General features: G+C 49.1%; 1 protein-coding gene across 3 annotated transcripts in view; it reads left to right on the top strand.

Moving 5' to 3' along the window:
* Positions 1-26,200, top strand: part of LOC148514844 (uncharacterized) — a 141,281-nt gene that overhangs the window by 71,074 nt on the left and 44,007 nt on the right. The window lies entirely within an intron of this gene.

Here is a 26,200-nt window from a genome sequence, read left to right as displayed (position 1 = left end):
CCAGCAGCCTCAACAGTGCATTGCTCCTCTCTGTATGCTGGGAGGAGGCGTGGCTGTGGTGTGAGGACGTCCCAGCATGCTCAGCAGTGCATTGCTCCTCTCTGTATGCTGGGAGGAGGCGTGGCTGAGGTGTGAGGATGTCCCAGCAGGCTCAGCAGTGCACTGCTCCTCTCTGTATGCTGGGAGGAGGCGTGGCTATGGTGTGAGGATATCCCAGCAGGCTCAGCAGTGCACTGCTCCTCTCTGTATGCTGGGAGGAGGCGTGGCTGAGGTGTGAGGATGTCCCAGCAGGCTCAGCAGTGCACTGCTCTTCTCTGTATGCTGGGAGGAGGCGTGGCTGTGGTCTGAGGATGTCCCAGCAGGCTCAGCAGTGTATCGCTCCTCTCTCTATGCTGGGAGGAGGTGTGGCTGAGGTGTGAGGATGTCCTAGCAGGCTCAGCAGTGCACTGCTCCTCTCTGTATGCTGGGAGGAGGCGTGGCTGAGGTGTGAGGATGTCCTAGCAGGCTCAGCAGTGTACTGCTCCTCTCTGTATGCTGGGAGGAGGCGTGGCTGTTGTCTGAGGATGTCCCAGCAGGATCAACAGTGCACTGCTCCTCTCTGTATGCTGGGAGGAGGCGTGGCTGAGGTGTGAGGATGTCCCAGCAGGCTCAGCAGTGCACTGCTCCTCTCTGTATGCTAGGAGGAGGCGTGGCTGTTCTGTGAGGATGTCCCAGCAGCCTCAACAGTGCATTGCTCCTCTCTGTATGCCGGGAGGAGGCGTGGCTGTGGTCTGAGGATGTCCCAGCACTGCATTGCTCCTCTCTGTATGCTGGGAGGAGGCGTGGCTGAGGTGTGAGGATGTCCCAGCAGGGTCAGCAGTGCACTGCTCCTCTCTGTATGCTGGGAGGAGGCGTGGCTGTGGTGTGAGGATGTCCCAGCAGCCTCAACAGTGCATTGCTCCTCTCTGTATGCTGGGAGGAGGCATGGCTGTGGTGTGAGGACGTCCCCAGCATGCTCAGCGGTGCATTGCTCCTCTCTGTATGCTGGGAGGAGGCGTGGCTGAGGTGTGAGGATGTCCCAGCAGGCTCAGCAGTGCACTGCTCCTCTCTGTATGCTGGGAGGAGGCGTGGCTGTGGTGTGAGGATGTCCCAGCATGCTCAGCAGTGCATTGCTCCTCTCTGTATGCTGGGAGGAGGCGTGGCTGTGGTCTGAGGATGTCCCAGCAGGCTCAGCAGTGCACTGCTCCTCTCTGTATGCTGGGAGGAGGTGTGGCTGAGGTGTGAGGATGTCCCAGCAGGCTCAGCAGTGCACTGCTCCTCTCTGTATGCTGGGAGGAAGCATGGCTGTGGTCTGAGGATGTCCCAGCAGGCTCAGCAGTGCACTGCTCCTCTCTGTATGCTGGGAGGAGGTGTGGCTGAGGTGTGAGCATGTCCCAGCAGCCTCAGCAGTGCATTGCTCCTCTCTGTATGCTGGGAGGAGGTGTGGCTGAGGTGTGAGGATGTCCCAGCAGGCTCAGCAGTGCACTGCTCCTCTCTGTATGCTGGGAGGTGTGGCTGAGGTGTGAGGATGTCCCAGCAGGCTCACATGTGCATTGCTCCTCTCTGTATGCTGGGAGGAGGTGTGGCTGAGGTGTGAGGATGTCCCAGCAGGCTCAGCAGTGCACTGCTCCTCTCTGTATGCTGGGAGGAGGCGTGGCTGAGGTGTGAGGATGTCCCAGCAGGCTCAGCAGTGCACTGCTCCTCTCTGTATGCTAGGAGGAGGCGTGGCTGTGGTATGAGGATGTCCCAGCAGGCTCAACAGTGCATTGCTCCTCTCTGTATGCTAGGAGGAGGCGTGGCTGTGGTATGAGGATGTCCCAGCAGGCTCAGCAGCGCATTGCTCCCCTCTGTATGCTGGTAGGAGGCGTGGCTGTGGTGTGAGGATGTCCCAGCAGGCTCAGCAGTGCCTCTCTGTATGCTGGGAGGAGGCTTGGCTGTGGTCTGAGGATGTCCCAGCAGCCTCAACAGTGCATTGCTCCTCTCTGTATGCTGGGAGGAGGTGTGGCTGTGGTGTGAGGATGTCCCAGCAGGCTCAGCAGTGCGTTGCTCCTCTCTGTTTGCTGGGAGGAGGCGTGGCTGTGGTGTGAGGATGTCCCAGCAGCCTCAACAGTGCATTGCTCCTCTCTGTATGCTGGGAGGAGGTGTGGCTGTGGTGTGAGGATGTCCCAGCAGGCTCAGCAGTGCATTGCTCCTCTCTGTTTGCTGGGAGGAGGCATGGCTGTGGTGTGAGGATGTCCCAGCAGCCTCAACAGTGCATTGCTCCTCTCTGTATGCTGGGAGGAGGTGTGGCTGTGGTGTGAGGACATCCCAGCATGCTCAGCAGTGCATTGCTCCTCTCTGTATGCTGGGAGGAGGCGTGGCTGAGGTGTGAGGATGTCCCAGCAGGCTCAGCAGTGCACTGCTCCTCTCTGTATGCTGGGAGGTGGCGTGGCTGTGGTGTGAGGATATCCCAGCATGCTCAGCAGTGCATTGCTCCTCTCTGTATGCTGGGAGGAGGCGTGGCTGTGGTCGGAGGATGTCCCAGCAGGCTCAGCAGTGCACTGCTCCTCTCTGTATGCTGGGGAGGTGGCGTGGCTGAGCTGTGAGGATGTCCCAGCTGGCTCAGCAGTGCACTGCTCCTCTCTGTATGCTGGGAGGAGGCGTGACTGTGGTCTGAGGATGTCCCAGCAGGCTCAGCAGTGTATTGCTCCTCTCTCTATGCTGGGAGGAGGCGTGGCTGAGGTGTAAGGATGTCCCAGCAGGCTCAGCAGTGCACTGCTCCTCTCTGTATGCTGGGAGGAGGCGTGCCTGTGGTCTGAGGATGTCCCAGCAGGCTCAGCAGTGTATTGCTCCTCTCTCTATGCTGGGAGGAGGCGTGGCTGAGGTGTGAGGATGTCCCAGCAGGCTCAGCAGTGCACTGCTCCTCTCTGTATGCTGGAAGGAGGCGTGGCTGAGGTGTGAGGATGTCCCAGCAGGCTCAGCAGTGCACTGCTCCTCTCTGTATGCTAGGAGGAGGCGTGGCTGTGGTATGAGGATGTCCCAACAGGCTCAGCAGTGCACTGCTCCTCTCTGTATGATGGGAGGAGGCGTGGCTGTGGTGTGAGGATGTCCCAGCAGGCTCAGCAGTGCATTGCTCCTCTCTGTATGCTGGGAGGAGGCGTGGCTGTGGTCTGAGGATGTCCCAGCAGCCTCAACAGTGCATTGCTCCTCTCTGTATGCTGGGAGGAGGCGTGCCTGTGGTCTGAGGATGTCCCAGCATTGCATTGCTCCTCTCTGTATGCTGGGAGGAGGCGTGGCTGAGGTGTGAGGATGTCCCAGCAGGCTCAGCAGTGCACTGCTCCTCTCTGTATGCTGGGAGGAGGCGTGGCTGTGGTGTGAGGATGTCCCAGCAGCCTCAACAGTGCATTGCTCTTCTCTGTATGCTGGGAGGAGGCGTGGCTGTGGTGTGAGGATGTCCCAGCATGCTCAGCAGTGCTTTGCTCCTCTCTGTATGCTGGGAGGAGGCGTGGCTGTGGTGTGAGGATGTCCCAGCATGCTCAGCAGTGCATTGCTCCTCTCTGTATGCTGGGAGGAGGCGTGGCTGTGGTGTGAGGATGTCCCAGCATGCTCAGCAGTGCATTGCTCCTCTCTGTATGCTGGGAGGAGGCGTGGCTGTGGTCTGAGGATGTCCCAGCATTGCATTGCTCCTCTCTGTATGCTGGGAGGAGGCGTGGCTGAGGTGTGAGGATGTCCCAGCAGGCTCAGCAGTGCACTGCTCCTCTCTGTATGCTGGGAGGAGGCGTGGCTGTGGTGTGAGGATGTCCCAGCAGTGCATTGCTCTTCTCTGTATGCTGGGAGGAGGCGTGGCTGTGGTGTGAGGATGTCCCAGCAGTGCATTGCTCTTCTCTGTATGCTGGGAGGAGGCGTGGCTGAGGTGTGAGGATGTCCCAGCAGGCTCAGCAGTGCACTGCTCCTCTCTGTATGCTGGGAGGAGGCGTGGCTGTGGTGTGAGGATGTCCCAGCAGCCTCAACAGTGCATTGCTCTTCTCTGTATGCTGGGAGGAGGCGTGGCTGTGGTGTGAGGATGTCCCAGCATGCTCAGCAGTGCATTGCTCCTCTCTGTATGCTGGGAGGAGGCGTGGCTGTGGTGTGAGGATGTCCCAGCATGCTCAGCAGTGCATTGCTCCTCTCTGTATGCTGGGAGGAGGCGTGGCTGAGGTGTGAGGATGTCCCAGCATGCTCAGCAGTGCATTGCTCCTCTCTGTATGCTGGGAGGAGGCGTGGCTGTGGTATGAGGATGTCCCAGCAGTGCATTGCTCCTCTCTGTATGCTAGGAGGAGGCGTGGCTGTGGTATGAGGATGTCCCAGCAGTGCATTGCTCCTCTCTGTATGCTAGGAGGAGGCGTGGCTGTGGTATGAGGATGTCCCAGCAGTGCATTGCTCCTCTCTGTATGCTAGGAGGAGGCGTGGCTGTGGTATGAGGATGTCCCAGCAGGCTCAGCAGTGCATTGCTCCTCTCTTTATGCTGGGAGGAGATATGAATGTGTTATGTGTCTCACATGCGACTACCAGCTACATTATCACACATAAAACAAATCTTGTAAGTTTTGCTTTTTTACCAACTACCCTCTATCAACAATAAGTCGATTCTGTTAAGTAAAGCGGCATAGATTAGTAAGATACTTCATATATAATATTTTAAAACCTTTTTCCTATAGTCACTGTGATCTGCTACATAAAAAAACATTGTAGAAGAACACAGAATCCAGTGGAGGAGGCAGAGGAGGAGAGGAACGGTATCCCATTAATGGAGCAGAAAGCCAATGGAAGTGGAGGAGCAATGTTGGATCCATCCGGAGAATCCACTGCAAGTCCAGCTGATAATGTAACTTGCAGATCTACAATATTATAGGGCAGCCATTTGTCGTATCCTTATGAGATATGCAGGGGATGAGGTGATTAATGTCATCTTGACACACAGCAGAACCGATTGTACAATGTAATCTGACACATGTCACTGGATGGATATCATCATACACCTTTCCTTTTTTGCTTCATTTGGCACGACGTGCCAGCACGGCTAAGATGCTCCACGACGAGTAGCAATTGGATTCATCCCAAAAAATTTTTGTGCCAAAAGTATTAGTATAAAGTAGCAGATTAATGTAACAAATTCTGAGAAAAATCACAAGATGTGGTTAATTCGCATATTCTAAAGAATGGCACAATTAGCCATATGGCTAGAGTTTAGGAAAGGTGTATGTGGACCCATCTGTATACAGACATTTTATTCAAACTACAAAAATGTACATTTTGACTGATTTTTAGATTTTTTTTTTAAAGCTTTGGGATAGGGGGTTCTACAAATGTAAAAATAAAAAAAATCACCTACATTGATGGGGAATTGATCCCTAACTGATGTCTTTACGGAAAACAGATGAAATTTTAGATAAACCTCCGCTATATAACAGCTCCATCTATTTAATATCAGCTCCTGAGAACCTGTGGTTTAGATCAAACATTTAACAAACTTGTCTGATGACCATTTTCATCTGTTTTCTGGCATTTAGGAGCAAATTGCTGATCATCATTTACTCCCATATGTTACCAGATTTTCATTCCAACCAATCAACTAGTTGGATGGTTGGACAGAAAATCTTTCCGTGTGTGGCCAGCTTTAGCCCCTAGTAATAGGGATGTGATTTTCATTTTTCTGTTCTTGGCCAGTGAAGGTGCGGTTCTCACACTGGAAAAAAAAAAAAAAAAAAGAAACACTTATTGGGGCATTTGGTCCAATGCCGCAGTGAATATGGTCTGAAACCGCCATATAAGGCTATTTATAATATAGCAGGGACTGGGGACATGAAGATGAATTGTAACCATATATTTTGTAAAAACTAAGAACAATATTATTTGCTATTTGGCTGTTACCACCATGAACATCTTTAAAAGAAATTATGTTGAATGCAAGTTGGCTGTAATTACACCCGCATTGCGTGCACAGAAGTAACTGCGTATGCTTGCCGGTATATACAGTTATGTGTGTCTGGACGCAGTGGGGGATCCGGGAGGGAAGGGGGGGGGGGATCAGTCTCTGATCTCTCCCTGCCCTGAGGTGCCATAGGGGCCAGCAGTAGTGGGCAGGAGAGAAGTGTTACAGGGATTGAAATGGAGGGGGGATCGCATTAATTCTGCCCCCTTAATTTGATTGATCATGTTCTGGGATCACGGTCATTAGAGCGGAGCGTTCTGTTGCCGCCATTTTTTGTTTTCTGACCAGTGACATTCCAGGTAATAGAATTATGATTATTTTATGGACAGGGAACATGAACAAAACCGTTCTTATGAATGAGAGAGATTAGAACTCATAGACATGACTGCGTGTAAGCACTATATACCTGACTTTCCCAAACTCTGCCATTACAGTCCAGGTTTTAAGGATATTCATGCTTGAGCACAAGTGACTGAATTATTACCTCAGTCAATTTGATTTAACCATCTGGACTAGAGCATGGAAGCCCTGCTATATACTGTATTGGCAAACTAAAGCTTGGCGCATTGGGAGGGGGTCCCAGTTTCTTTACATTTTATAAGAAATTTTTGCTTAAGATCAACGTTAGAATCCATCTTGCGCTCTGCACAGCGGCAGAGAAACGCACCTCTTGGTGCCCTCTCTCCCATGTTACATAATGGAACTAACAGCAGTGATTTAGCATTACATTTCCAGGTCATATCAACAGTACTTTGTAGCGATGTCACTATATACAGGACAGCTGGCATTCACCCTGCGGCACGCGGGCTCAGGGGCCATCTGGGTCACGTTACATTCCTTCCAATGTATTTCACAGACACCACCATGCCGCGTGTATAAGCCCATAAATGTATATGTATCTTAATGTAGAACACCTGTAAGTTCTGTACTGACCACAGCAATGGGGGCACTGCCCATCACACTGACTGAGGAGAGCAATGGGGGCACTGCCCATCACACTGACTGAGGAGAGCAATGGGGGCACTGCCCATCACACTGACTGAGGAGAGCAAGATGAGGGCACTGCCCATCACACTGACTGAGGAGAGCAATGGAGGCACTGCCCATCACACTGACTGAGGAGTGCAATGGGGGCACTGCCCATCACACTGACTGAGGAGAGCAAGATGAGGGAACTGCCCATCACACTGACTGAGGAGAGCAATGGAGGCACTGCCCATCACACTGACTGAGGAGAGCAATGGAGGCACTGCCCATCACACTGACTGAGGAGTGCAATGGGGGCACTGTCCATCACACTGACTGAGGAGAGCAATGGGGGCACTGCCCATCCCACTGACTGAGGAGAGCAATGGGGGCACTGCCCATCACACTGACTGAGGAGAACAATGGGGGCACTGCCCATCACACTGAGGAGAGCAATGGGGGCACTGCCCATCACACTGACTGAGGAGAGCAAGGGAGCATTGCCCATCACACTGACTGAGGAGAGCAAGGGGGCACTGCCCATCACACTGACTGAGGAGAGCAAGGGGGCACTGCCCATCACACTGACTGAGGAGAGCAATGGGGACACTGTCCATCCCACTGACTGAGGAGAGCAATGGGGGCACTGTCCATCACACTGACTGAGGAGAGCAATGGGGGCACTGTCCATCACACTGACTGAGGAGAACAATGGGGGCACTGTCCATCCCACTGACTGAGGAGAGCAATGGGGGCACTGCCCATCACACTGACTGAGGAGAGCAATGGGGCACTGTCCATCACACTGACTGAGGAGAGCAATGGGGGCACTGCCCAGCACACTGACTGAGGAGAGCAATGGGGCACTGTCCATCACACTGACTGAGGAGAGCAATGGGGACACTGTCCATCCCACTGACTGAGGAGAGCAATGGGGGCACTGTCCATCACACTGACTGAGGAGAGCAATGGGGGCACTGTCCATCACAATGACTGAGGAGAACAATGGGGGCACTGTCCATCCCACTGACTGAGGAGAACAATGGGGGCACTGCCCATCACACTGACTGAGGAGAGCAATGGGGCACTGTCCATCACACTGACTGAGGAGAGCAATGGGGGCACTGCCCATCACACTGACTGAGGAGAGCAATGGGGGCACTGCCCATCACACTGAGGAGAGCAATGGGGGCACTGCCCGTCACACTGACTGAGGAGATCAAGGGGGCATTGCCCGTCACACTGACTGAGAAGTGCAAGGGGGCACTGCCAATCACTCTGACTGAGGAGAGCAAGGGGCACTGCCCGTCACACTGACTGAGGAGAGCAAGGGGGCACTGCCAATCACACTGACTGAGGAGAACAATGGGGGCACTGCCCATCCCACTGACTGAGGAGAGCAATGGGGGCACTGTCCATCACACTGACTGAGGAGAGCAATTGGGCCGTATATCTAATATATTTTGGTGGACAAAATTGTTTTGCGGTTTTAATATATATATATATATATATAAATAAATTAGATATAGGCAAGGATACATCAAGGCATTGTTCTGCGGTCAAAGCTCTGGAAAGCGATACATTATGGCATTGATTGCCCTATAGAAACCTTTGGGCTTTTATTTGCAATTCCCTCTGAGAGGGATCCAATTAGATCCCTCTCGGGCACAGAAGTCCTTCTATCGCAAAGGACACCTCTTACCGGGAGATCTGTCCTTTGCGATTTTATTAATGCATAGTGGCTTTATTTACGCCGGCACGCAAACAATGAGTGGAGGGACGCATCACATGCAAAATGCGATGTGTCGTGCATCCCATCCAGGTCTATTCATCATCACTTAATGTCAACAAAAGCTGCTGAAAATTTAAATTTTAAGTATCGGGACTATTCATTAGAAATCTAATGTGGTAGATATCGCAGATACAGTATCTCCTTCTTACCCTTCAGCCCCGATGTGTCCTGCAGTCCCCATACACTAGTATAGGGACCTAAATACATCCAGCTCTGAAAATACAATATTTTTGGAGCTTGACTGAGGGAACATTCACCATCCTCAGATGCATTTGCTCCTGGATCCCCTATGGGAAGGAGACCCGGGTTGTGAAGCTCTGGACGCCGGGGTTTTGTGTGCATTCGCGCTGGCACTGCTAAGTCAGACTCGGCAGTGCTAAGTTACACTGTTACAGAAGTAGCAGTGCAGGGAATCGCGGAGGCAGACGATTTTTGGATCAGTTGTCTCCGCTCCTGAGCAATGTTGAATTGCTCCAGAGATTATTGTATCCCCTGCCGCTGCTCGCAGCGAGTTGGATACTTAATTACCAGGGGTCGTCCTGAGACAGCGATAGTGTAGTAGGGCGGTTACTATCCTCAAATACGCAGTAAATGACTTCCCCTGAGGAACTGCGTATCTCTTGCAGCCAGTAGAATAGTAGTTCTGTTCTAATGAGGCGGCTTTTAGATCACTTGTTAAAGATAATTTAAAAGCTACTATAATATGGGGGAGATTTCTACTTCGCACAAGTGGAGTTGTTACCCATAAGAACCAATCATATTCTGGCTGTCATTTATCTAGTGCATTCTATATAATGGCAGCTATAATCGGATTGGTTGCCATGGGTAACGTCTCCACATGTCCCCTTTAGAAGGATTAATCTCCTCCTTAGTCTTTAATGACATAGTGACTGGATTGTGATGAGTTTTAGGCCTTTTATAGGGGATTTTGGGGTCTCGGACCTGCTCGGCTTTGGATAAGTTAGGCAGAACAGGGTGCTGCACCCGTGCGTCTTTCTCGCCCAGGTCCACAAATTACACTTAATTTTTGTGCAATGAGAGATAGCAATGAGCTTGAAGGGTGGAAAGAGTATTTTTGGATTGTTTTCTGGTTTACACTATTCCGCCAATGACTGACCCTCACCCTATATATCCTGGTGCCATTACACTATTCCACCAATGACTGACCCTCACCCTATATATCCTGGTGCCAGTACACTATTCCGCCAATGACTGACCCTCACCCTATATATCCTGGTGCCCTTACACTATCCTGCCAATGACTGACCCTCACCCTATATATCCTGGTGCCATTACACTATTCCACCAATGACTGACCCTCACCCTATATATCCTGGTGCCATTACACTATTCCACCAATGACTGACCCTCACCCTATATATCCTGGTGCCATTACACTATTCCGCCAATGACTGACCCTCACCCTATATATCCTGGTGCCATTACACTATTCCACCAATGACTGACCCTCACCCTATATATCCTGGTGCCATTACACTATTCTGCCAATTACTGACCCTCACCCTATATATCCTGGTGCCAGTACACTGTACCGCCAATGACTCACCCTCACCCTATATATCCTGGTGCCATTACACTATCCCGCCAATGACTGACCCTCACCCTATATATCCTGGTGCCATTACACTATTCCACCAATGACTGACCCTCACCCTATATATCCTGGTGCCATTACACTATTCCGCCAATGACTGACCCTCACCCTATATATCCTGGTGCCATTACACTATTCCACCAATGACTGACCTCACCCTATATATCCTGGTGCCATTACACTATTCCACCAATGACTGACCTCACCCTATATATCCTGGTGCCATTACACTATTCCGCCAATGACTGACCCTCACCCTATATATCCTGGTGCCATTACACTATTCCACCAATGACTGACCCTCACTCTATATATCCTGGTGCCATTACACTATTCCGCCAATTACTGACCCTCACACTATATATCCTGGTGCCAGTACACTGTACCGCCAATGACTGACCCTCACCCTATATATACTGGTGCCATTACACAGGGCCGCAACTAGGGAGGGGCTAGAGGTGCACGTGCACCGGGTGCCGGAATGCAGGGGGTGAAAAAGGGATGACTCACCGTGGCTTGGAGGCTGCAGAGTCAGAAAACGGCCATCCAAAAATGGCTGCCACCAGGGAGGAGACAGATGCTAGAGGTCCTTACTGGACCTCTAGTGTCTGTCTCCTTCTTGGCGGTGGCCATTTTTTAGTTGTCATTTTCAGCAGATTCCATGCGGACTAGCCATCCGCATAGACTCTGCTGAAAACGGCCATCCAAAAATGGCCGCCGCCAAGGAGGAGACAGACACTCGAGGTCCTGCTGGACCTCTAGTGTCTGTTAGGCCAGCGCAAGTGCCAGGAGAAGATGCTGAAAGCTGCATCTTCTCCCGTGAAAGCCCCTGGCAATGAGCATAAACCACATGGCCACGAGCATGTAACCCCTGGCAACGTGCATAAACCCCAAAGCAACGAGCATGAAACCCCCTGGCAACGAGCATGGAACCCCCTGGCAACGAGCATAAAACCCCTGACAACAAGCATGAAACCCCCTGGCAACGAGCATGGAACCCCTTGGCAATGAGCATGGAACCTCCTGACAATGAGCATAAAACCCCTGACAACGAGCAGGTAATTTTAAAGGAAGGGAGGGGGCGCAAAATTGCTGCCTTGCACCGGGTGACAGATATCCTAGTTTCGGCCCTGCATTACACTATTCCGCCAATGACTGACCCTCACCCTATATATCCTGGTGCCATTACACTATTCCACCAATGACTGACCCTCACCCTATATATCCTGGTGCCATTACACTATTCCGCCAATTACTGACCCTCACCCTATATATCCTGGTGCCAGTACACTGTACCGCCAATGACTGACCCTCACCCTATATATCCTGGTGCCATTACACTATCCCGCCAATGACTGACCCTCACCCTATATATCCTGGTGCCATTACACTATTCCACCAATGACTGACCCTCACCCTATATATCCTGGTGCCATTACACTATTCCGCCAATTACTGACCCTCACCCTATATATCCTGGTGCCAGTACACTGTACCGCCAATGACTGACCCTCACCCTATATATCCTGGTGCCATTACACTATCCCGCCAATGACTGACCCTCACCCTATATATCCTGGTGCCATTACACTATTCCACCAATGACTGACCCTCACCCTATATATCCTGGTGCCATTACACTATTCCGCCAATGACTGATCCTCACCCTATATATCCTGGTGTCATTACACTATTCCACCAATGACTGACCTCACCCTATATATCCTGGTGCCATTACACTATTCCACCAATGACTGACCTCACCCTATATATCCTGGTGCCATTACACTATTCCGCCAATGACTGACCCTCACCCTATATATCCTGGTGCCATTACACTATTCCACCAATGACTGACCCTCACCCTATATATCATGGTGCCATTACACTATTCCGCCAATGACTGACCCTCACCCTATATATCCTGGTGCCAGTACACTGTACCGCCAATGACTGACCCTCACCCTATATATCCTGGTGCCATTACACTATTCCACCAATGACTGACCCTAACCCTATATATCCTGGTGCCATTACACTATTCCGCCAATGACTGACCCTCACCCTATATATCCTGGTGCCATTACACTATTCCACCATTGACTGACCTCACCCTATATATCCTGGTGCCATTACACTATTCCGCCAATGACTGACCCTCACCCTATATATCCTGGTGCCATTACACTATTCCACCAATGACTGACCCTCACCCTATATATCCTGGTGCCATTACACTATTCCGCCAATTACTGACCCTCACTCTATATATCCTGGTGCCATTACACTATTCCACCAATGACTGACCCTCACTCTATATATCCTGGTGCCAGTACACTGTACCGCCAATGACTGACCCTCACCCTATATATCCTGGTGCCATTACACTATCCCGCCAATGACTGACCCTCACCCTATATATCCTGGTGCCATTACACTATTCCACCAATGACTGACCCTCACCCTATATCCTGGTGCCATTACACTATTCCGCCAATGACTGACCCTCACCCTATATATCCTGGTGCCATTACACTATTCCACCAATGACTGACCCTCACCCTATATATCCTGGTGTCATTACACTATTCCGCCAATGACTGACCCTCACCCTATATCTCCTGGTGTCATTACACTATTCCACCAATTACTGACCTCACCCTATATATCCTGGTGCCATTACACTATTCCACCAATGACTGACCCTCACCCTATATATCCTGGTGTCATTACACTATTCCGCCATTGACTGACCCTCACCCTATATTCCCCTGTGTCGGGCTGCCGATGTCGGGATTAGAATCGCCGGCCATGCGGCCGGTTGTAAATCGTATGTATTCCATTCTGGGCTTGAAGCAGTCATTAGTACATTGTGACTGACAGAGCTCATGTCTATAGTTTGGTTACTATGGGATTTTGTTGAAAGATTTTCTATAACCACATATTGCAGTGATGGAAAATATATTTTTCTTGTTGAATTAAACAAGAATATTTTGCCATAGTCTAAGACCCCTCCTAGCACTTATCTGACCAGTCATGGAAAACTGCGTATACGTTACCCGGGTTTGCCGCGTGTGCAGGGGCTGATAGACCGGACTTGGTCACATGTAAAGAAATATATATATATAGAATTTTTTTTATATATATATTTTATTAAATAATGGTTTTATGTAAGTAATGGAGCATTTTTCCCCTATAGATCCTCTGTTATTGCCCTTCCTGTGATAGTGATAAGAGGGATGCGACGATCCTTTTTATAGAGGCTTCAGGGGGTCTCAGTTGTGTTACCCTCTGATAATACGTCTTACACCCAGGTTTCCTTAAAACAATCCCTACAGGATGTAGTTGGCATCGCAGTGTGCTGGATGCCGATGGTCTAAGTACCGGCACCGAAACCCCGACAGGTTGGGATCCCGGCACCAGTATCTTGACCGTCGGCATCCCGAAGGTAAGTAGCATTAGCTAGCGGGGTTAGGGTTAGACACTAGGGGGAGGGTAAGGGTGCGGGGAGGGGGAGGTTAGGTTTAGGCACCGGGACGGGGGAAGTTTGGTTTAGGCACCGGAACGAGGGTGGTTAGGTTTAGGCACCGGAACGAGGGTGGTTAGGTTTAGGTACCAGAACGAGGGTGGTTAGGTTTAGGCATCGGGACGGGGGAGGTTAGGTTTAGGCATTGGGGGGGAGGTTAGGTTTAGGCATTGGGGGGGAGGTTAGGTTTAGGCATTGGGGGGGAGGTTAGGTTTAGGCATCGGGACGGGGGGGTTAGGTTTAGGCACTAGAGGGATAGGTTAGGCACCGGGAGGAGGGAGGTTAGGTTTAGGCACTAGAGGGATAGGTTAGGCACCGGGGAGGAGTTAGGGTGTAGGAAAATACTCGCCGTTAGTTGCTATGGGTGTAGGGATTCTGGCTGTCGGGATGTTGCTGTCTGTATTCTGACCAGCGATAGCCTGACAGCTGAGATATCATACCCATTCCTTTCCTACAGTGTCATTGACAGCGCTCAGTACAGTGTATGTATATGAGACACTATCGGCCATATAGTGAAATGCTATGATCAGGCTGATTTCTGTATAGTTTACCGCCTTGGCAGTACTGGGCTAGTGTGGTAATCGTTAGCCTACCGGCCAGGCCAGTTTCACGGGATGCACAAAACATAAAATTATATACTGTATATATCCTGATGTGAAATCAGGGAGGCCCCATATAAGGTTACTGGGCCTGAAATACAAGTTGCTTCTGTAAGATTCACTAACAACCTTTATAGATATTTGTGAGTACGTTCCAATATGGTGACAGAACCAGAGAGGTTACATTGTACTGTACGTGTTACAGCTGACTGCAGCGATGGTTCTGTTGTCAGACATTATAAAGAAAGACAGACTGCAGCGTCCTTCTATACAGCTATGGTCAGTCCCAGCATTATCGTCTCATATACCAGCTGGGGCTTTATCTGTGTGCAGTTTGTATGTACTCCCCCGTGTATGTGTGTGTTTTCTCCTGGGTGCATCAGGTTCCTCCCAAGAACTTACTGAGGGGGAAATGTATCAAACCATCTACAAAGTGGTGAAGTTGCCCATAGCAACCAGTCAGTCTGTACCTATCATTTTATAGAATGTACTTGATAAATGATAGCTAGAAGCTGATTGGTTGCTATGGGTGAGTAACTTCTCCACTGTATCTCTCCCAGGGTTGGGTACAGGATGCCGGCACTCGGGATTCTTGTGGTCAAAATCCCGACACCAGCATCCCGACAAGATTAGGATACAGACAGATGTCGGTAGGTATTTTAACCCTAACCCTCCCCCCTTAGTCCCTAACCCTCCCCCCTTAGTCCCTAACCCTCAGCCTACCCATGATACTTACCTTTGGAATGCCAGCACCAGGGTCCTGACAGGTGTCTGGATTCCGGCGCCGGTATTCTAAGCGCGAGCTTACCTTTTACCAGTATATTGGCCGGAGCCCCCTCTCCATGGTTTGATACATCTCCGCCTAGATGTGATACATTATTATGCCCTTCGGTGCAGGGTGATCAGTGGGCAGAGGTATCTTATATGGGGCAACTTGTATTTTAGGCTTATATACATTGTCATTAACAGGGTTTAATACAATGTACCAAAATGTTTAAATTATTTTTTATTCCACACAAGTAGCATTATTATGTGTATAATCTCCTGTAAGTCATTATAACAATAGTACTAATTACTGTCTGTGTCCTGTATGCTGTGATCCCATTACTGATATCTATTTGCTTATTATATATCTATAAGTCCTATATAACTGTGCTCACTGTAACGTTATATAACATGGGTTTGTACTGTAACCATTTACAGGCTGAGCTGGGGGCTGGCGCAGAGGGCGTACGACGCTACTTTGCGCAGCGTATGTTGTGTGATTCTGCGCATGGACACAAAGTGATCGTACACACACACACACACACACACACCACACACACACACACACACACCACACACACACCACACCACACACACACCACACACACACCACACCACACACACACCACACACACACACACCACACACACACCACACACACCACACACACCACACACACCACACACACCACACACATCACACACACACATCACACACACATCACACACACACATACACACACACACACACACACACCACACACACACACACACCACACACACCACACACACACACACACCACACACACACACACCACACACACACACCACACCACACACACACCACACACACACACACCACACACACACCACACCACACACACACACCACACACACACACACCACACACACACACACCACACCACACACACACCACACACACACACACCACACACACACCACACCACACACACACCACACACCACACACACACACACACACCACACACACACCACACACACCACACACACACCACACCACACACACACCACACACACACACCACACCACACACACACACACACCACACACACACACACCACACACATCACACACACACATCACACACACCACGCACACCACACACACACACACACACCACACACACACACCACACACACACACACCACACACACCACACACACACACACCACACACACACACACACACACCACACACCACACACACACCACACACACCACACACACACACACACACCACACACACACACCACACACACACACCACACACACACACACCACACACATCTGACTGTACAGGTGGCACGTGGGAGGGATGGGGCGCTCTAGTTTAAGGCTGTGGATATACTCGCTGATAACAGGCTGTAAATCAGGCGCTTAGGCTGCTGATCTGGAGACGTGTGCTGCTCTTAGTGACGGGAATACACTACTCACAATGTGCATCAGCCCCAGAGCTTATGTTACGGTGTCTCTACAAATGTAGTATCTGCTATATATATATATTATATTCAGTAATCCTGTATTTGATTTTTTTTTTGTCACCTGTTTAGTTTATATTCTCTGTATGTGTTTTACTGTTATATTCCATTACACTGTATATACTTGTACCGGCTTACTATAATGTTTGCAGTCACTTTATTATATAATCGCTTCACTGTTAAGCAGATCTGATCCTTCTCGCTGCATCGCTGAATAAAACGCTACTAAACGCTTCTGTGTTGGCTGGTTATTGTGTCATTATCATATTGTTGGGGTACAGTTGTGCCCTTATATGAGTCTACGTTGCTTTCTGCCATGTCACTGTGAGGTGGGGTCATGTTTGCTTGTGTAAGGGGCCAGATCTCAAACATAACCCGGAGGATTCATCTGGAATTTTTGCTGTAACTGGAGACCCGTCGCTGGATGCCAGAGAATAAAAATCCAAATGTATTGTTTAAAGCAGCTGTGGGGAGCGTGTTTTCTGCCGATGGCTAGTTTGTTATATATAACATTATTTGTGGGCCTGGTGCAGGCCACACCCCCTCCATGTGATGTCACACGGGGGCGGGACCACAATCACCGGTGATTACTGCAATGCCCAGAGCATCCTGAGAATGTGACCATCTGAGGCGTCCTAAGTGTGCCCCAGGCGGCTCTGCTGCATAGATTCTGGCTGCAGGGTAACATTCTAGGCACCATGCTAGCAGCAAACAGGCCCAGAGGTCCAGACCAAATGATTCCGCTGGACTTATACGGCCCCCGGGCCTGAGGTTCCCCATCCCTGGTTTAAAGTCGGAGGTCATCCTGCTATGCTTTTGTGAGGTAGAGGTGGATAATCACTGGGGACTGCAGGGAAGGATCACTGTGATTAGTCCTCATTATAGAGATGACTAAGTGCAGTGCTCAGGGCAGCTGTTTGCATTGTAATTGTGCAGCTGCTGGTGACATAACTCATTTACTTACTGCACTAGGATAAGAGCAGCAAATGCAAAAAGTGGTTTGTACCCTGGTCTGGTCCATGCACTGGTCACATGCAGGGGGGGGGGAAGGAAGGATGGTGAGTGGGACTCTGGTCACGGATTGCCGGGAATCAGCTGGGTAGAACTTAATTAAATCTCCCCCATAGTAGTTGTTGTCATTTGTACCGTGAGTGGGTAGAGTTGTGATGACATCATTGTGCCGTGGTCGCCATGTCACTAAACCCTGCACCATCCTGGCAAAACACTGAAGATCTTCAACAGTCAGTAACTGGGGAGAGAAAATGAGAAGTGCCCCATCTCCCCCATCCTGACACAGAGAAACGTATGGGTACATTAGTGTAATAGAGGGGAGAGACTTCTTCTCATGGTCACATCATTACTAAGCTATACTCTGGTGATAATGGGCAGCAAGATGGGTCAAGCTTTGGAGAGAGAGGAAGGTGGTTACCAATAGCAACCAATCAACTTCTAACTCATTTAATAGACTGTGCTAGATAAATGACGGGCACTTTGGTCGGATACGGCATGGTGGTGGTCAGAATACTGACAGCGTCATCCCGACTCAAGCAGGTAAGTGTCCTAACACTAACCCCTAACTCACCTTTCCCACAGCCCATCCCTAACCCCCCGCTGGAGCCTAAACCTCCCTCTGACCCTAATACTTACCACAGGGATGCCGGCACACTGACCTTTATACTTACCATAGGGATGCCGGCACACCGGCCCTAATACTTACCATAGGGATGCCGGCACACCGACCCTAATACTTACCATAGGGATGCCGGCACACTAACCCTAATACTTACCATAGGAATGCCGGAACACTGACCCTAATACCATAGGGATGCCGGTACACCCACCCTAATACTTACCATAGGGATGCCGGCACACGCACCCTAATACTTACCATAGGGATGCCGGCACACTGACCCTAATACCATAGGGATGCCGGCACACCGACCCTAATACTTACCATAGGGATGCCAGCACACCGACCCTAATACTTACCATCGGGATGCTGGCACAGCGACCGTCGGGAATGTAACTACATCCCCTTTGGGCAGTTTCTCTTAATCTCTCTCCAGTGCTTGATTCATCTCCCCCCAAGTGAAGATTACAGGACATGGACGGCAAAATCATCTGGCAGGATTGTTGGTAATGTGTGTACCACTTGGTGTTCTGGCAGAGTTGTGTACACACCAGTGGATCTACATAATAGAACCTGAGCTGCCAGTCCAGTGGTTTATTGGCGTACAGCAGTACTCACTGTTACACTGGTTACATCTAGGCATGAAGCAGAGCCTGTAGCAGAGCGGGGATTGGCGGCTCACCAGCCCGTGACTGACACACTGCGGTAATGGAGCAGGCAATGTACCAGCGGTAATTAGCGGTTACTGGTCTCAGGAGCTAAGAAGAGGACAGACGACTTCCACTATCGCTCATACACAGTGACACAAGATGGTGCCGTGCATACACAGCTAGGGTATCAGCAGCTGTCTTTGTAAGCAAACAGAAGTGTCCCTTAAGGAGCCATGTTGTTGGAGACTGCTTAGTAGTGCACTCCACTTCTAACAAGGGAACCGGGTCCCCAGATCTCACATGTAATAACCGGCCTTATGTAAGACTAAAGTTTGCTAGGAGTTGATGAGTTGGGTACAGGAAGCCAGCACTCAGGATACCGGCAATCAGAATCCAGACACCAGCATCCCATCAGGGTTAGGATACCGACACCTTCAGGTAAGTACCCTAACCTTACCGCTACCCCTAACCCTAACTCTCCCCCTACGCCTAATCATAACCTAATCCTCCTCCTAACCGCAGTACTTACCATTGGGATTCCAGTGTGGGATTCTGTCTGGTGTCGGCATTCTGGGTGCTGGAATCCCGACAGCTGGGATATAAACTACTTCCCAAATAGACTACAGCCGCCCTACAGTCCTTATACTCAGATAGGTTTTAGGATGAAGCCGTGTTAGAGCCTCGCACACAGGAGCAGTGATCAGGGCTTTTAAAGTACTAATGCTTTAAATAATAAAGATATTATTTAGAAGTCACTGAGGAGCTCATTGAACATATGAGGCCAAAGGTCCCAAGTTTTTATACAGGTTATACAAATCCAAGATGTAAATATCCTTCTCCAGGGACTTCTAGCCAGGAGGTGCTGTGTGGCCACATGTAATACAGTGACTCTATCAGAGCCCTGCGGGAGCTTCTCCTCAGACAATCTGAGCTCAATAAATCTGTCATACAACAGGAAGTTTACAGGAATCATTGTCTTCAATGGGTGATAATTACAGCCCATAATCTGTGATTAGCTCTAAATCCATTTACAGCTCAGCAGGCAGAGGAAATAAATCTGTCACTCGCACTATCACAATCCCTGTCTGAGGTCTAACATATGAGCACTGTCCCCGGTTTACTAGAGATTGGCTCCTTAACCAGGAGCTAGTGCTGATTCGAGGAGTGTGTATGTATATATATATATATATATATATATATATATATATATATATATTAGGGGTGTGCACCGGCCACTTTTCGTGTTTTGTGTTTTGGTTTTGGATCTGGATCTTTCTTCGTGTTTTGGATCTGGATTGGTTTTGCCAAAACCACCCTTCCGTGTTTTGGGTTCTGGGTTTTGTGTTTTGGATCTGTATTTTTTTGAAAAAAAGCATAAAAACAGCTAAAATCACAGAATTTGTAGTTTTTTCTGCTCCTATGCTATTATTAACCTCAATAACCTTAATTTTCACTCATTTCCAGTCTATTCTGAACACCTCACACCTCACAATAGTGTTTTTATGTCCAAAAGGTTGCACCGAGGTAGCTGGATGACTATGCTAAGCGACACGAGTGGGCGGCACAAACACGTGACCCATCTAGGAGTGACACTGCAGTGGCAGACAGGATGGCAGTTTGAAAAACTAGGCCCCAAACTGTACATAATGCAATTAAAAAAAAGAGGTGCAAGATGGAATTGTCCTTGGGCCCTCCCACCCACCCTTATGTTGTATAAACAGGACATGCACACTTTAACAAACCAATCATTTCAGCGCCAGGGTCTGCCACACAACTGTGGCTGAAATGATTGGTTCGTTTGGGCCCCCACAAAACAAACTGGCAATTAATCTGTCCCTGCACAAACTGGCTCTACGGAGGCAAGATGTCATCCTCATCCTCCTCATCCACCGATTCCTCACCCTCTTCAGTGTGTACATCCTCATCCTCACAGAGTATTAATTCATCCCCGCTGGAACCACAGGTCCCTCTGTACGTTCTGGAGGCTGGTCTCCCTGGAAGAGTTGATAATTCATTTTATGAACATCATCTTCTCCACATTTTGTGGAAGCAACCTCCTACGCCTTTCGCTGACAAGGTTCCCGGCTGCACTAAACACTCTTTCGGAGTACACACTGGAGGGGGGGCAACTCAGGTAAAATAGAGCCAGTTTGTACAGGGACCTCCAAATTGCTTCTTTTTCCTGCCAGTACAGGTACGGACTGTCTGACATGCCTACTTGGATGCTGTCACCGATGTAATCCTTTAACAGACAGACGCACGCTTGTCGCTGCTGCTTTAAGGATGCAGGTGCGGCTACAGCCCACACATTTCACAAAGACCGAAAAAAAAAGAACAATATTTTTATTGTTTGTGTAGCACACTTTGAGGGTGTCACCACCCTTTAACAGACAGACACACGCTTGTCGCTGCTGCTTTGAGGATGCAAGTGCGGCTACAGCCCACACAATTCACAAAGACAGAAAAAAGAAGAAGAATATTTTTATTGTTTGTGTAGCACACTTTGAGGGTGTCACCACCCTTTAACAGACAGACGCACGCTTGTCGCTGCTGCTTTGAAGGTGCAAGTGCGGCTACATCGCACACAAGTCACAAACACATTAAAAAAATAGTTTTTTATTTTTGGAGCACTTTGAGAGTTACACAACCCTTTAACAGACAGACGCACGCTTGTCGCTGCTGCTTTGAGGATGCAAGTGCGGCAACAGCCCACACAATTCACAAAGACAGAAAAAAAAAGAACAATATTTTTATGGTTTGTGTAGCACACTTTGAGGGTGTCACCACCCTTTAACAGACAGACGCACGCTTGTCGCTGCTGCTTTGAGGATGCAAGTGCGGCTACAGCCCACACAATTCACAAAGACAGAAAAAAAAAGAACAATATTTTTATTGTTTGTGTAGCACACTTTGAGGGTGTCACCACCCTTTAACAGACAGATGCACGTTTGTCGCTGCTGCTTTGAGGACAGTATCATATGCAGTGACAGTAGACTTGTCAGAAATTGTTGGCACGTCCTTCAGTCCGGACCAGATGTCCAAACCAGCCCTTGACTTATGACACAGGTGCACGCTTGGCGCTGCTACTATGTTGATGCACGTGCGGCTACATCGCACACAAGTCACAAACACATTAAAAAAATAGTTTTTTATTTTTTGGAGCACTTTGAGGGTTACACCACCCTTTAACAGACAGACGCACGCTTGTCGCTGCTGCTTTGAGGATGCAAGTGCGGCTACAGCCCACACAATTCACAAAGACAGAAAAAAGAAGAATATTTTTATTGTTTGTGTAGCACACTTTGAGGGTGTCACCACCCTTTAACAGACAGACGCACGCTTGTCGCTGCTGCTTTGAGGATGCAAGTGCGGCTACAGCCAACACAATTCACAAAGACAGAAAAAAAAAGAACAATATTTTTATTGTTTGTGTAGCACACTTTAAGGGTGTCACCACCCTTTAACAGACAGACGCATGCTTGTCGCTGCTGCTTTAAGGATGCAGGTGCGGCTACAGCCCACACATTTCACAAAGACCGAAAAAAAAAGAACAATATTTTTATTGTTTGTGTAGCACACTTTGAGGGTGTCACCACCCTTTAACAGACAGACACACGCTTGTCGCTGCTGCTTTGAGGATGCAAGTGCGGCTACAGCCCACACAATTCACAAAGACAGAAAAAAGAAGAAGAATATTTTTATTGTTTGTGTAGCACACTTTGAGGGTGTCACCACCCTTTAACAGACAGACGCACGCTTGTCGCTGCTGCTTTGAAGGTGCAAGTGCGGCTACATCGCACACAAGTCACAAACACATTAAAAAAATAGTTTTTTATTTTTGGAGCACTTTGAGAGTTACACAACCCTTTAACAGACAGACGCACGCTTGTCGCTGCTGCTTTGAGGATGCAAGTGCGGCAACAGCCCACACAATTCACAAAGACAGAAAAAAAAAGAACAATATTTTTATGGTTTGTGTAGCACACTTTGAGGGTGTCACCACCCTTTAACAGACAGACGCACGCTTGTCGCTGCTGCTTTGAGGATGCAAGTGCGGCTACAGCCCACACAATTCACAAAGACAGAAAAAAAAAGAACAATATTTTTATTGTTTGTGTAGCACACTTTGAGGGTGTCACCACCCTTTAACAGACAGATGCACGTTTGTCGCTGCTGCTTTGAGGACAGTATCATATGCAGTGACAGTAGACTTGTCAGAAATTGTTGGCACGTCCTTCAGTCCGGACCAGATGTCCAAACCAGCCCTTGACTTATGACACAGGTGCACGCTTGGCGCTGCTACTATGTTGATGCACGTGCGGCTACATCGCACACAAGTCACAAACACATTAAAAAAATAGTTTTTTATTTTTTGGAGCACTTTGAGGGTTACACCACCCTTTAACAGACAGACGCACGCTTGTCGCTGCTGCTTTGAGGATGCAAGTGCGGCTACAGCCCACACAATTCACAAAGACAGAAAAAAGAAGAATATTTTTATTGTTTGTGTAGCACACTTTGAGGGTGTCACCACCCTTTAACAGACAGACGCACGCTTGTCGCTGCTGCTTTGAGGATGCAAGTGCGGCTACAGCCAACACAATTCACAAAGACAGAAAAAAAAAGAACAATATTTTTATTGTTTGTGTAGCACACTTTAAGGGTGTCACCACCCTTTAACAGACAGACGCATGCTTGTCGCTGCTGCTTTAAGGATGCAGGTGCGGCTACAGCCCACACATTTCACAAAGACCGAAAAAAAAAGAACAATATTTTTATTGTTTGTGTAGCACACTTTGAGGGTGTCACCACCCTTTAACAGACAGATGCACACTTGTCGCTGCTGCTTTAAGGATGCAGGTGCGGCTACAGCCCACACATTTCACAAAGACAGGAAAAAAAAGAACAATATTTTTATTGTTTGTGTAGCACACTTTGAGGGTGTCACCACCCTTTAACAGACAGACGCATGCTTGTCGCTGCTGCTTTGAGGATGCAGGTGGAATCTAGACGGGATTTGGAACCGGGGACACACTACCTCCATCAATTGTCTAAATCCCACTGCACTAATGGCGGATACTGGACGCACGTCTAACACCAACATAACAGTCAAGGCCTCAGTTATACGTTTTGCTTCAGGATGACTGCTGTCGTACTTCATCCTCATCGCTAGGGACTGTTGGAGGGTCAATTGTTTAGTAAAAGTAGTGGTGTTCCTACTTCCTCTCTGGGATGATGAACAACTCCCAGCAGCAGCAATAGCACTAGGAGGAAGTGGTTCTTGATCTTTCCCTATTTTATTTTTATCGGAGAAAGTTTGGTCCTCCATTTATGTTATATTGATATATACGTGCGGCTAAAGCGCACACAAACACAGAAAATATTTTTTTATTTTTGCTGGAGAGTAGTGCACTTTGTGGGTTACACCACCCTTTAAGAAATGAGCCAGCCGGCTCTTTACTTATGGGACACAGGCGCACGCTTGGCGCTGCTCCTTTGTTGATGCACGTGCAGCCACAGTGCACACAAGTCACAAACACAGAAAAAAAAAATTTTTCTTTGGTTTGGAGTGTACTTTGGGGGTTACAGCACCCTTTAACGGTCAAGCCAGCCGGCCCTTTACTTATGACACAGGCGCACGCTTGGCACTACTTTGTTGATGCACGTACGGCTACTGCGCACACAATTCACAAACACACAAATAATATTATTTTTTTGGTTTGAACTGGAGCGTACTTTGGGGGTTACAGCACCCTTTAACGGTCAAGCCAGCCGGCCCTTTACTTAAGACACAGGTGCACGCTTGGCACTACTTTGTTGATGCACATGCGGCTACTGCGCACACAATTCACAAACACAGAAAATCATTTTTTTTTTGGTTTGGAGTGTACTTTCGGGGGTTACAGCACCCTTTAATGGTCAAGCCAGCCGGCCCTTTACTTATGACACAGGTGCACGCTTGGCACTACTTTGTTGATGCACGTGCGGCTACTGCGCACACAATTCACAAACACAGAAAATAATTTTTTTTTTAGTTTGGACTGGAGTGTACTTTGGGGGTTACAGCACCCTTTAACGGTCAAGCCAGCCGGCCCTTTACTTATGATGACACAGGCGCACGCTTGGCACTACTTTGTTGATGCACGTGCGGCTACTGCGCACACAATTCACAAACACAGAAAATATATTATTTTTTTAGCACTTGGGGGGAGCACCCCTGCTGGACAGAGCACCCCCTGGACAACACTACAGCACCCCTTTAGGACTGGGACACTGCACAGGACTTTGGAGTGGACACAGCCCCTATGGAGAACTGACTGCACAACACAGTCCAGCCAGCCCCTATGGACTTTGAAGTAGTGGACACAGCCCCTATTAACAACAGCAGCACAGCACAACACAGCCTGCCCCTATGGACTTTGAAGTAGTGGACAACAGCAGCACTACACTGCACTACACTACACAGCCCAGCCAGCCCTAACTCCCACCCTCCCTCTTCACTGTCCACAGCCGAGTGAGAAAATGGCGCCGACGCGGGTACCTTATATAGGATCCAAAACCCGCGAGACTCGGAAGGCGGGATGATGACGTTTTGCCTCGATTTCAGATCCGAGTCAGGCGGGAAAAGTTGAGCCTGACTCGGATCGGACTCGGATCGGGGGGGCTCGGGGGGGTTCGGATTTCAGAAATCCGAACCCGCTCACCCCTAGTCGTAATGCGCATGCACCAACCAGTCAGTGCGGTCAGAAATCGTGTGCTCACAAAATAGCGAATGCCTGCTAATTTGAGTGACAGGTTGAGGCGTTTGTGGGTGGTAACAGGGGAAGGTGCTTGAAAACGGGGAGTGGAGATCCGAACGCAGGCATGCCAAACGGTCAAAATGGGTGTTTTAAGGGTGTGCATAATCAACAAAGCAGCGGCATCGACCACGTCACCTGGTTGTCTTTTAGCCTGAACTGCTCGCATGATTGCAGTAGGAAAATGCTACCACAAGCACTGCGAGCAGTTCATTCGCATTTTGATGTACTCGATTAATCAAATAAATAGCAGAGATGACGTATGATGCGAACGGCCAAGGGGCGTCTTTACAAAATAGCGAGCGCATGTTTCGGACGCTCGTTCAGACATAGAGGCGTCAACAGACCGCAAAGAGTGAGCGCTCAATTTAAATA

Source organism: Taudactylus pleione, unplaced genomic scaffold, assembly GCF_031769625.1.
Source record: "Taudactylus pleione unplaced genomic scaffold, aTauple2 ptg000257l, whole genome shotgun sequence".
NCBI lineage: Eukaryota > Metazoa > Chordata > Amphibia > Anura > Myobatrachidae > Taudactylus > Taudactylus pleione.
The sequence above is the reverse complement of the archived record's forward strand: the minus strand, read 5'-3'. Positions and strand labels throughout refer to the sequence as shown.